This window comes from Indicator indicator, chromosome 10 (genome assembly GCF_027791375.1).
Source record: "Indicator indicator isolate 239-I01 chromosome 10, UM_Iind_1.1, whole genome shotgun sequence".
NCBI lineage: Eukaryota > Metazoa > Chordata > Aves > Piciformes > Indicatoridae > Indicator > Indicator indicator.
Genome location: NC_072019.1, coordinates 21,341,002 through 21,354,406, shown reverse-complemented (window position 1 = coordinate 21,354,406; position 13,405 = coordinate 21,341,002). Strand labels below are relative to the sequence as shown.

Genomic DNA, 13,405 nt, shown 5'->3' with positions numbered 1-13,405 from the left:
AAAAAAACGGTTTCAAAATGCTTTAACTACATTAAAAGAAATGCCAAGGATCATGACTGAGTTTGTTATTCAGACCTTTGGAAAAAAAAAGAAATCTAGTAAAAGCATGAGTGAAAGCTAAAATTTTTGTTTCTCTTCTCCATATCTTGTTTTGCTAATGTATCTGTGCTTTTTGGCTGCTTATTTCACCAGGGCTCCCCCGTTGTTAGGCTGTGAAGACATTTCTGACCTTTGATTTCCCCCACCACAGTCTGATTTGGCCTTTGCAATCACCTTTTCTCTCCCCCTTCACATCCACCCCCACTGCAGGTGGGCTATCTCTGTAGCATCCTATGTTTTTAGCTTGTGATGTTCCTCTGTCAAAACTCTGAGACCACCCACTGAGAGTAAGACAAACATCCTTTTATGGAAGTGGAGAAGGATCTTAGCTATAATATTTCATGAAACAGACCAAAAAAAACCCTACCCTGTTTATATTTAAAAAACAAACAAATGAACAGCCCCCCTCGCAGTAAGTAGAACAGTTTTGGAATGATGTCCTATTCCTAGATTATCCATAGTGCTCTCATGCCCATTACATACATTGAATGCTCCCTGAGTTCTCAAGAGTTTTTCTCTCCTTTTAAGAAGAAAGACAGAACAGCTGACTAAATGTTGTGTTAATAGTGCTTTTCCTTACTGCATAAACTGATGTGAAAAAAACATTGGGGAGATTTGTGGCAGCCTTGACCATATACAAATCTGGTGATGCAGCTGGATACATGATTGAAGAAGCTCTTCCAGAATAAGGTTCTGTGAGTGAGTTAAAAAAGTGGAAAATCTGTGTTAACCTCCAGGGCAGTTTCTTGCCTTGCACAAGAATAAAGCTTATCCAATGCTGTGACTGGCACGTGGGGGTATTGTGCAAGTCATTTTTGTTACCATTTGTGTATGGGAGAATGTCTGAAAGGTGAGAAAACTTCAGGAGCAGCAAGGTGTTTAAAGCTGGAATAAGCTATTTATTCAGTGTGTTTTAGAAAGCTGATGAGAGTTTGGACTTCCTTGTATTTCCTGTGGTAGTGTTTATATCTTTCTTTTGTGATTATATAGCATGAAGAATTCATTGCTTGAGATCCTAGCCATCCAGTTTTGCTGGGATTAGACACTTCTGGAATATTTGGCATTTCACACCTCCAGTTCTTATTTCACTGGTGTTTCATGCTAATTTAAATTTAGATTACTAGGTGTGTGGGACAAGGAGAGCCTTTGTCAGATACGCCACAGTGCGTTCATGACACAATGAGACCTCAAAGCATAAATGGTGGTAACTTCAGATTTCAAATCTTCATGCTCTTTCCATTGAAACTAGGGAGATCTTTGGATTTGTCAGTGACAGGATTTTACCTTGTGTTGACCAGCAGAGTGAAATTCTTCTCTGAGCTCCTCCAGCTGCTCCCAGGCTGCCCCAGAGCAACTCTACTGGCTGTTTGCAAATATGACCAGTTGGGGGATTTTGTCTTCTGTAGAGAGATCATTTTTTCTCTTCATTATTTTATGAAGCTGTACTCCTTTTGTGTGACACTCCCACAACAAATACGTAATTACAGCAGCTAGACAGCATTTCTAAGACTCAATAGGAACGTCTGGTATACTAGTGGCCAGGTAGCTGCTTTATTCTTTTGATTACACACATGCTGCTTATTCAGTCAACTAATAGAGAGTCAGTTGCAAGTACTGTGCTTAACTGGGGAATGGGACTTTTACTGTATGGAATAACTTGGGCTTTCAGGCTTCTGGCATTGGTGGGCATTTGCAGATTGTTTTTCTTCTCTGAGGTAGGGGAGGACAGTGCATACCTAAAGATCTTTCCATGTTTGGCAGCAATACACCAGGACTTCTTAAAGATCCTGTGGAATATTTTTGCCTCAAAAGTCCTGACATCTACATAATTGTTTGGGTTTAAGAATTCTTTTTTTCAGTCTAGAGAGAATCTACAGTAAGTTTTTGCCTCTCTGCAGTTCCGTACCAGGACTGGAGAAGCTCAGATGCCTTGTTTAAGTTGTGTGTGTTTAAAACTAACAGCAGGGACTGAAGTGAACAGTGAAGCTCTTGTACGGTGCCAGGAAGTGCTGACACAGTGTACTTCCTCAATATTACAATATTTACATTGTGTTAATATTTTAACAGCAAGGTTTGATGGCAGGCAGAACACCTTTTTTTTGTTGTTTGTAGCTCAGTGAAGCATTTACTTTTTTTTTCCCCAAATTTTATTTTGCTATACAACAGCAGAAAAGACCTTGTCCAGCAGTAAAAATTTCAGATCCTATGACTAGCTGTAGCTCACCCTTTTGCAGAAGAAAATTATGATTGCTCCCAGGTCAAAGAATGACGTGAAATCTAATGTGGTTGTATATGTGGCATCAGTTGCTTGAAATGGGATAAAAGTCCAGTGTAGTCCCATCTTAGCTGCAAAGACATGGCAAGAAAAAGCTCTCCCCAGGTGAAAGTAGTTTGTACTGCACCTGTAAGGGTAAATTGCATTCTTCCACTTTAATTGGATTAATGTCATGTAATTAGTAGCAACTAATATGAAAACAGGGCGTGGGGGGGAACCATGAAATGGCTAAACCTTTGTTTTGTCCAAGTATATGAATCTTGCTTTAGGATTTGGGACAGCTTTGTTACATGACACTTCTGGGAAAAGGCTGAATTTATTGTTCAGCCTCAAAATGATAAAATCTTGGTATCACAACTTCATCAGCTTAGCCACTGTCTTGCTTTGTGGTACTAGACAGCTCTCTGAATTTTCCTATGCGTTTGTTTACTTTTCTCTGTGGGATTGTTTGGAGTGTAATCAGTGCTTTTTTGGCAGCAGTGAGATTCTACTATGGGAGATGTTAGGAGAGATCCATATGCTGTTTAGTAGTCTGTAACTCAATGTGTAGTCCTTTAATATGTTTTTATGAACCATTTTTAAAGGATTGCATAGTAGATTCTTCTGCCTGAAGTGTTATTGTACTATAGCAAACCAAACAAATTCTTGACTTTTAAAAAGCAGAGATTGGTGGTGCCTTTGAATAAAAGAAGAAAAGATCAGTTTATTAGAACTCCCTCAAATAGGTATTTCAGGGAGGGGGGTGAAATCATGCCCCTAATGTTGTTTAAATCTGGGGAATCTGGTTTTGGGGAATGATACTGCTTTCTCTTTCCTCTCCTAGGAGGAAAATTTTCATTTTGGCTGTTAAAGTTGCCACCTCCATCTATCTCTCATCTACTAGGTCAGCACTGGATTGCAGTGAAATTGAGCCTTGGAGGGTACAACAGTCCTACCCTGTCTGAATCTACCAAGGTCAAACACTCATGGTTCCACAGTGGCTTGGGGAACAGTTGAAGTTTTTGCCCCTGGTAGTTTGTTACTCCCTTCATCTGGAATTTATTCCTTCTCTTGTCTCCACACTCCTGCATCACTGGGGCAGGTTGATTATCTGAATGCTCCTTTATCAGCTCCTGTGTACTGGTAGCCTCTGCCCAGGAGTGCCAGCAGGAGCACTCAGAGCTCCACCCTGGAATGGACATCTTCATCTCTGCATCCACAGTAGATACCTGGTGCTGGTGACTTCTGCCTCTGTTCTCATGAGATTCATAAGCGGTCATGGACCAAACTCATAAGCTGGATTTATCCTGTCTGCATAGGGACTGTGACCTCAATGTGAACAAGCAGCAGCTTGTTGAGGCTGAGTTTTCTGCTGATTATAACTGTCCTTGGGGTGTGTTTGTTTTGTTTTGTTTTTTTCTGCAGAGACCTTTGATTCTTCCCCAGGTTCCTTTCAGCATCATCAAAGTTAGAGTTGTTGTGGTTGGTCTTGGTTTGGCAGACACCTGCCGAATTGTATCACATCTTTGCACTGGAGGGAATTAAAAATTTGTGTCCAGGAAAAAGCTTTTCTTTCCTAAACATTTCCTTTTTCAGAATAGAGTTACCATGAGGGTGTCACAGGCGCTGTGCTTTGTGGCATGGAGAAGACAGACGAGCACAGGCCATGTGTGTTGCTGGAGCTGCTCTGCCAGCATAGGGCAGGGATAGTTGAAGGTGAACACCTGCACCACATGATGAACTGCACAATATTGCTTTTCTTAAAACGATCTTTGCATGAGCTGAGCCAGCAGGCTAGACAGAAGCAGAGGCTGTAGCTGGCTAGGGGCATGGCTCCACCCCACAGCTGGCGGGCCTCACACCCCTGGGGCCCTGGGGTGGCAGCCAGCACAGTAGCCAGTCCCTTTTTTGGCACTCTCCTGAGTGCTAGGTTGGAATCCTGCCTCGCTGCTGCATTCAGGGCAGATGGAAAAAGAGTCCTTATTCCCTTTCCCCTGTGAACTTCGTCTGTAGTGGAGGGCAGGATCTAGGCCTGTGCTTTGTGAGCTTGGCGTGTTGCAGAGGCATGCCCTGATATATCTTTACTGTATGCTGACAGTTTGCTTGCTAACAATTCCAGCAAATCCACTAGCAGAAGAAATGTGATCAAACTGAAGATTCGTGGTAGTTTGTATTTTGTGAAATAAGATACCTGATTTGGGGGAAGGAGAATTGGGAAACAGATATAAAGCAACCTCTTTCCCTGTGAAATTTTAATGTGCAAAATCCAAATTTGGTTTGGAAATCTAAGTGTTGGAGGTGTGTGTCTCTTTACATATCCTGTGTATATGCTTAAAAGTATATGTAATATGCATTTATTATATGTGCATGCATGAATGGCATTGTGCTCGCAGTCAGTTGTGCAGGTTCTGATGACATTTGTTATATTCATAAGGATTTCATCTCGCTCCCATCTTAAACCTGTAGACATGCAGAGGCTGCCGTTTGCATCTCTCATTGAGGCAGACCAGAATATCTGAAGCCAGATTAAGGCAGACTGAAACAAAGCAGTGTGTAGTCCTACTTAGTAAATTATCTCCTAAAAATCACTTTTATCAAATTTCCTCAGGGCAGAGCTTGTCATGAATATGTTAATCAAACCTTAGTTACAGGTTGGGCACACAACAAGCGGCATTAACTTTGCCAGGTGAAGCACCTGGCAGTTAGGAAGTGCCACATGTGAGTCTCCCTGTGCCACTGTTTGCTTCTGTATGTGCCACCTATTGTGGTTCAGTCTCCAGCTATGTGACTGTACCTTTTTTGTCCCTCTGTGACCATTTCTTTCTTTGTTGACTGTGACATGCACTGAAGGAGATACTGTTGAACGTTGTATGTAACTTCTGTAGTTCAGGTGAAGGTCACCAGCCTTACTTAATGCTTGCTGTTTAAACCCTGTGCTGAAGAGAAATGCTTTCATTTGGGATTCTTGGTGCTGTTCACTGATACTATCGTACTCTGCACACGCTTCATTAACTGTCTTTTGAACACCTCTAATAGTGAAGCTGCAGTCTTGCCCCATTCTGAAAGAGGAAAACACAACCTGAAGTTTGAAGCATCCTTGTCTTAAGTATGCTGTGTTTCAGCCATTAATGTTATACAGAGAGCTCTTTATGTTGAAAGAATCTTTTTTGTTGATGAGAACTGTCACAGGGTGACACTTAGCAAATCAAAGTCACACAATGAGTTGCAACCTGCAGAAATTGTTATGCATTCAGCAGCATCTGTAAACTCCTCTGACAGAACTGTAAAAAAATAATTTAAAAATTCTTTTTTTTTCAGGCATCGTTAATTTGCTCTAATGTTAGCAATTCTTTTCTCCTCTTACAGCCCTCTGCCTAGTACATTCAACACACATGTTCTAACAAATGAGGCAGGCATTCTTCTGCCTCATTACACAACCTTGATTCATCCCCAGGGCATAGTCCATCTTTACATTGGGTGAAGAAGAGATCGAGACTGGGGAGAGAAGAAAAGCAGATGAGTGTTTTTAAGGATCGTGTCATAATCTGTACACATGACACCTTAATTAAGGTTATCTGAACCACATAGTTCTAACTTTTCTTAATTCAAGTGCCCAAACTTACCCTGATGTTCTTCTCTGTGTGAAGGTATTTTTATATATGACACTTTTAGAATTAATCAATGAAGCTACTGTGACATTCATGGAGTAGCTGTTAGCAGCATAGATTTATCACCTATCAAGTCAGCCACCAGAGGATGAGATGCTCTGAACTTCAAAGAATATCCAGCTCAGCCTTCAAAACCTTGGTCTGCAGCATACTCTGTTACTCTGTGGAGTGCACTGCATGATCGATTCAGCTACTTTGCAGAAAGAGAGAGAATAGAGCATGCCCAAAGCTCAAAAAATTTAGCTGCAGAATAGGTCTCTTCCAAGCATGTGCAGTGTTTTTTTTCAGACTTAGCTTGATGTAGTATGGGCACTTTTTATGTTTACAAATGTAACACCCTGACGAAAAGACAACCTTGTGCCAAATTGCAAGCATGGAAGTGCCAGAGCTTCTCAGTGGAGCAGCTGAAATATTTTTAACATGGTCAGAACAAAGGAGTTTTTCCATAATGTTATTCTTGAAAACAGCTGAGACATTTTTGATGAAGCCATCGGGGGGGTGGGAAGGGGGAAATCAGCTTGAAGCAAACACCTGGCATGGGTAATTTCAGCCAAAACATTTAAAATTTGGCAAAGTTTACAGATAAAGACAAACTTACAATAGGAAATGCAGGGCAGTTTATCTATAGGAACCCCAACGGCACCACCTGTGAGAGTTAGTAATCTCAGTTTTTACAAAGGCAGATGCCACTGTGGGTTTGTTCAGAGGTTATGGGTTCTCTTTTATGCACCAGAGTGGCAACTGCATGTTCTAACATATGGAGATCTTTGGACTTCATTTCAAAGAACGATGTCCATGTATCATTAACAAAGTTGACAGCACACGTCTTCCTCTTACACACTAGAACATTTCATGTATTTTTGTGGTGGGGTACTTCCCCACCACCCCTCCTTCCTGAAAGTGAGGTTAATTTTTTTTTTTTTTTCATTTAGTAACGTGTTAAGGAATTCCTCATCTTGTCCTGAATCAAGTACTTGGGAACTATTGGGTGTAGAAGCAGCTACCACTTCCCTTGCACAGTCACCTGGGAAGTGGGCAGCTGTCTTCATGGCCAGAAGGAATGATGTGTGGTACAGGAAAGGCAAGAATGATAAACAGCAGTGCTGTGGCCACTTCCAAAGGTCTGAGTAAGCATTGTCCTGGGAATGCTGAGTGCTCACATCTTGCTTGCCACCAGGGAAATACGCTTTCCCCAGACAGCCCTCCTCTCAGGTTGCACTCCATGAGAGGCTGAGCTGGAGCTAAGGAAACAAATCAGCTCTTTTCCAGCACTGGAGAGCTGCCTGCCAGAATTCACCAGTAAGGAAACTCTTCTCTGAACTGAGCAAATTTGCTTTATAGCCAAAGTCAGTATGATTTGTTTGCAAAGTTAAACATTGGGGTTTTTTTTGAACTGCTGAAATAAATAAGAGCAAATTGTGTGAGGTCATAGCACTCTGACTTTCCAAACTGTTTCAGCTGCAATCCCAGAGCAAGCTGCTCTTTCTGGTCTCCCCTCTGCTGTGTCCGGAAAGCCTCAGCTAAGCCAATACTTGGAGGGGAGAGGAGGATTTATTAAATCTCAGTGCTGTGTTCTGAGATCTGTGGCTGTGAGAAGAGCTGCAGTGAAGCTGTCCTTCTCCTTCCCAGTAAGTGGCAGGGGCAGTATGAGATCTTTGAAAAGTGGAGATGTGAGTGACTGGCTCTGAAGCTCCTGCTTGGATGGCTGTGTGCTATGCTGTACACAAAGGCCCCTGCAGGTTTATATTAAGGTGCTGCCCAGACTAAACCAGTGCATTTTTTCTTTTTCGCCTTTAAATGCCTTTTTATCATTCAGGCTGTCACCTGTGTTTCCTGGCAAGTGCTGCTGGCTGGGGGAGGTCTGGCAGAGAGTTGAACACCCAGCTTTGGTGGTCTTTGTGTGGCTGCCTGAAAGATGGCTTAAAACAGAACCTGCTCTGTGAATACCTGCGAGTTAACATGTGTCAGCCGTGTGGCTGGAAGGCTTCTCCTTTGCTGTAAAGAGAGATTTTATAATGAATACTTTCCCTATGATTAAAATGGGTAAATAAACAAATAGCTTTTACAGGAAGTATACTGTATGAGGACAGGGCAAATAGATTGTAGCTTTTCAAACAAGGAAAAAAAAAAAAAAAAACAAACACAAACCACTAACAACCAAACCCAAGCTTCTCCTTAGTGCATTTAATCTATTAGAATGTGAAATGGCAATTTATCTTTCCCGTTTCCTTTCCTTGTCAAACAAATCCAGCTGTTGGAGCTTTCTCTGCGCCCTACTAGAAATGCCAAGACTTGAACTTTGTTGATGTCCTCCTACTCCAGAGTATTGTTACCATTATCTTTCCATGGTACCAACCAAGCTCACTCTGAAACCTCAGGGGGAAAAACCCCAGTGATACAAACTAGATTTAAACAAATTCTGATTTTCAGCGAATCACTTCTGTAATAAATACAATTCCAATTCCTATTAGCAGACTACTTGGAACCAGACATGTCTTTGGATGTGCTGAGTTGGAGCTGATTAGCCTCATGAATAACTGCAAATCTTTCAGTGAGACCATGATATGCCATGGTGGCCATGTGCCTGAGATACTCAAAGCATGCTTGGTCACAGCACAGTATTCTGTGCATGCAAGCAGCTCCTAATGATTTTTTTGTTTCTAAAGTAAATGTTAACATTTAAAAATTTTGTCCTCTGTGATTTACAGCATCAGATAATAACACTTTGGATTCCCGATGCAAAGTGAACTCAGGGAGAACATGAAAAAGGTCATTCAAATGTCAGTGCAAATAATATAGAATCACAGGAGAATCTAGGTAGGGGAAGGACCTCTAGTCCAACCTCCTGTTCAAGTAAGTCTAGCTTCTATGTTGCTCAGGGATTTCTTTTGTAGTTGAGTTTTGAAAATCTCCAGGGATGGAGGCTGGACCTTGTCACAGGACTGTACCACTCACTGAAAAGTTGTTTTCTTTCTGTCCCAACTGGAATTTCCCTTGTTGCAGCTTGTGTCTGTTGTCTCTTGCCTTTTTACTGTGCACCTCTTGGGAAAAGTCTGGCTATATCACTTGAGTTTTGGTAGGGGAAAACTGTAATCAGATCCCCCTGCAGCCTTCTCTTTTCCAGGCTGAACAAACCCACCTCCCCCAGCTTCAAGTTCTGTGTCATGTGCCTCTGGCCCTCTTGGTGGCCTCAGCTGGGCTTGCTCTGATCTGATAATAAACATTAAAAATTGTGAACTATTTTTCCCACTGTTTCTTGCACTTGCAGTTCCCCTGGGTAGCCTTCAGTCAAACTGATGTTGGTCTTCATGCAAGATGGAGATTTTGAACCAAGGAGGAATGCTTATTCTTTTATGCAAATGTGTGCACTTTCCCTTCTCTTAAACCATTGGACACTATCATCCTAAATATTCTTTCATCGGTGCAGTGCATTTTCTTCCACACAGCACTACTTGCATGTAAGATAATACTTGAGGTGAAATTGTTATCTTACCTTGTTGGGCATCTTCCTTGTGAGGATACAATTCTTGTATGTGATATCATGCAATGAAAAACATAATTTTCCTGTTTTTTTTGTCCAACTGATTCGACTGTGCAACTTACAAGAATTTGCAAGATTATTTTCTTTCTTCCCCTCCCTGGTTTGCTGCTAATCTCTTTTCTTTCCATACCATCTCAATCACTGTCTGATCCTTCTGAAATGCTGTTTTCCCTTTCACTCATGAGTTCAGGTTCTGGAAAAGAGAGAAAACAGTGTTTGTTTCCCTGCTATTCCATTTCTCATAGTTTTTCTGCACCTTAGCCAGCCAAATGATATATGAACAGTAATAAAGATGTCTGTAACTTTGTTCCTGTCTTCATTATTGCATTGAATTATCATGATGGGAGACTTTTAACTTCCTGTATGTAGAAGAGGAATAAATGATGATGAGAGGGCACACATGCCTGAATAGAGTTGCTAAGAGATACTTTCATTAAGTCAGTGAATCATCAGTCAATCAATAACAATATTTCTGAGCTTCATTTTGAATGTGATAAGTAGCTAGAATATGAGATAAGGGCTGATCTTAGAACATAGCCTTGGAGCAAAGGAGTGCTAACACCTTAAACAGTTGCAGGACAGTCTATGGGAAATACTGAGTGCTGTCTAGTTAAGTTCCTGGTTTTGAAGAAGTCAAGAGCTGAATGGGGAGGAGGAGTGACATTTCCCTAAATCAAAGATGCAGAGATGAGCTGTAGCAGACACGGCATTTTACACCGAACTTTTCCAGATTAATTAGACATTAGTAGAAAGAACATTAGTAATATAAGTAGGCTCATAAAGAAATGGAGATAGGATTCACTAAGAAAAAAGCTTCATCTTAAAATCCTTTAGGAAAAGATAAAGTGACCAAAAAAACCACAATTATTTAGTCTTCTCACAGGATAGAAAATGATGTTGCAATTACTACAGTAGAGAGAACAGAAGTGTTGTCCTACAGGAAAGAATGGAGCAAAGATTTGTAATCAACAGTGAAGATAGGAATTAAGGTAGATGTTGGGAAGAAGAGTGTAGAAATGGGACTTGTAGAGATGGAAGCAGGACTGAAATACACACTAGAGCTTTCAGTTTATCTCCCAGACTGCTGAAAGAATGACCATGTGGTTAAGTCAAACCGAGTATGGGTCCAGTTGGTTGCAGACCACTGAACACAGCATCTGCATGGAGAGACAAGTGATGTGGACATCTACAGTGCCTTTAATGTAGCCTCAGTGGAGTGGGGTGAAGGAGCTTACTCATGTGAAGCTATAACCATGGCTACATTTTGGACCCTTTTTATACAGGCATCTGAAGCATTTAAGTCTATAGAAATAAATATTTGGGCATCTTAAGTTTAAATAGTTCATCAGCTTTAGTGAATAGATGTTAACTTTCTTCAAGGCATCCAATGAGTGTGTTTGTTTAGGCACATTGTCAGAATGCCTCTGTTTAGTGTGCTTTTCCGAAAAAGAAGCCTAATTTCAAAGGCATTTAGAAAAAAGTTAGTAACTCAGACAGATGGCTGCGAAGGCGGAGGTGGGAGAGAATGGGGAAAGATGAGTTCTGGCAAGGAATCGCGTTTGGTGCAGGTGCGCTTGTTTTAGAAGAATGGGATGCTGTCTGGGAATGAATGAGATCCATTCCTCAGCAGCATGTACAACCTGCCAAACACCCTGGGTGGCCTCTGACAGCCTCAGAGACTTTTTGGTCAGAGAGAAGTTCTAAAAATGTCCAAACTTGCTGGCATTCCCATGCGAAAGCAGTATTAGTTGGGAGCTGTGAGGTGTTCCTGGCTGTTTGGCAAGTGGGCAGAGTTAAGGTTATTTAGATGACCTAAGCTGAGTGCATGCACGTTTTCAAAGGGCTGGAGTATGTAATTGAGGAGTTTTAATTTCTGTGGTCAATTTTTCAGAAAGCTGCCTTGTTTCCCGAAGGGTTTTTTGGCAGAAATGGAAGTTAGATCGCTGCTCCTTTAAGTGCATCCAGACTTGGTGGAACTTGAGAACAGCTTTTTATGTGGTTTTCATCCATACCATCCCTTCCATACTTTGATCTGGATCCTCTCTGTGTTATGCTGTCTATGACTGTCACTTGCATGTCATCTGCCTCTTTCCCTCCATGAATGAAGGGATTTCTGTGGTCACCCTGCAGTTTTGGGAAGTCATCCCTAAGCTTGAGCCTGCAAAGCAAAGCTGTAGGGTTACTCTGGCTTGCACAGTCTTGGTTTTGAAATACTGTCACACACTCTTTTATGAACATCGGGAGTAAGTTGCTGTCAGACTTGAAGGTTATGGTTAGAAAACACTGTGGAAAGATAAATGAAGCACAAGTTTAGTCATGTGAAATTACCTTTTAGTAGAACGTTTCTCAAAGTTTCCTTCCCTTCTCCCTAGGCTCTTAACTCCAAAAATAATAACAGACACTGACAAATAAGTAATTAATACAGAATTGGGAGGATAAGTTTGCTCTTTTTGTGACAGCAATTTTGAGACTAGAACAGGACAAATGGAAGGTAGCAAGAACTAACATCTGTTTGGTGCTATGATTAGTGTTGCAGGTTATTGAGTTAGGCACAAGTAATTGCCTGATAGTTTATTGGCTTGCCTGGTTACTCTGGAATTTTCCTTTGTTATAATTGGTCTTGGGTACACCAAACAAAGGCTGAAAGGTTATTGTGAGATACAAGGACAGAGTTAGCCTTTTGCGGGGATGTGGCACACCCTATAAATTTATCATTTGATGTTTTTTCCTTTTGTATGTAGCCTTTCTCTGCTTTCTCCACATTCTTAGCATGTCTCAGAAATTCCAGCATTTTCAGCAATGAATTGGTGAGAAGAAGGGGGAAAGGCCTGTAATTGCTTTTTCCATTGTGCTTGTTAAAACCGCATTGTGGGAAATGGACCCAAACACTGTCTTTTAAGTGGTGTTGAGTCTGAGGCAGGTGGTATTAACTCAGGACTGCATTAACTCTTTTCAAATCTCTTTCCTGTTTCCTTGAGGAAACATGCCTGGTGTATGTATGTGGCAAGGGCTGTTTGCCTGCCTCTTGCATTGACATTTTAATTTGGGCCATGATATAAATATCATTTCCCTAATCCCCCTTGCCCTGACCCTGTTTTGTCTTTTCTTCAAAGTGAGTTGACTTTTTTTTTTTTTCTTTAAGGAGGGGGGAGGAGATGGGAATGGTGGCTGGCTGCTCTAGTTTGGAGCATTAAATGCTTGGGGAAAAAATCTCAGGGTAACTGTTGTTTCTTTCTTTGTATTCACATGGAAATTTTTAATCTCCATCAAAGGATCAGGAGAAAATAACGTTGAGATTCAACAAGAGAGCTCCCAGCTTACATGGAATTTTTAAATGTTATTTGGCTTTATCCTTTAAGCGATGAGAACCATGAACTATGTACCTACAGGGTTCAGAATTAACTTTTCTTTCTTCCAACACACCCATTTTTTTCCCCTACCTCCCTCCCTTTCTCTTACATCTTTATTGTTCTGCATAAACATGCAACTTTTTTTCAGCCAAAACTGTAAGTGCCTTAGGATTTGTTTAGTTGTGTTTATATATACATTTCTAATGTTAATTATGAGCAGCAGTCTGAAATACAGCCTCTTCTTCTCAAAACCTTCTTTTGATGTGATCTGAAGAATCTCTGTTGAAGGCCATGGAGCGAAGATCAGAACCCAAGCCACTGTATGCTTGTGTAGTTGTATCCTCTTAAAAAAAAAAAGGCTAAAGTAGGTTATAAAAGGGATAATAATTTGCTTGTTTGTAGTGGGGAATCACAAACACTGTTTGCACCTGTAGATGTAGCTGATTGTGCTAATAATGATAACAAGGCAGACCCCCTGCAAACAGCCCATGAA

At 41.1% G+C, this 13,405-nt stretch overlaps 1 protein-coding gene across 1 annotated transcript in view; it reads left to right on the top strand.

Annotated features, from left to right (window-relative positions):
- Window positions 1-13,405, top strand: part of EIF2B3 (eukaryotic translation initiation factor 2B subunit gamma) — a 101,169-nt gene that overhangs the window by 52,064 nt on the left and 35,700 nt on the right. The window lies entirely within an intron of this gene.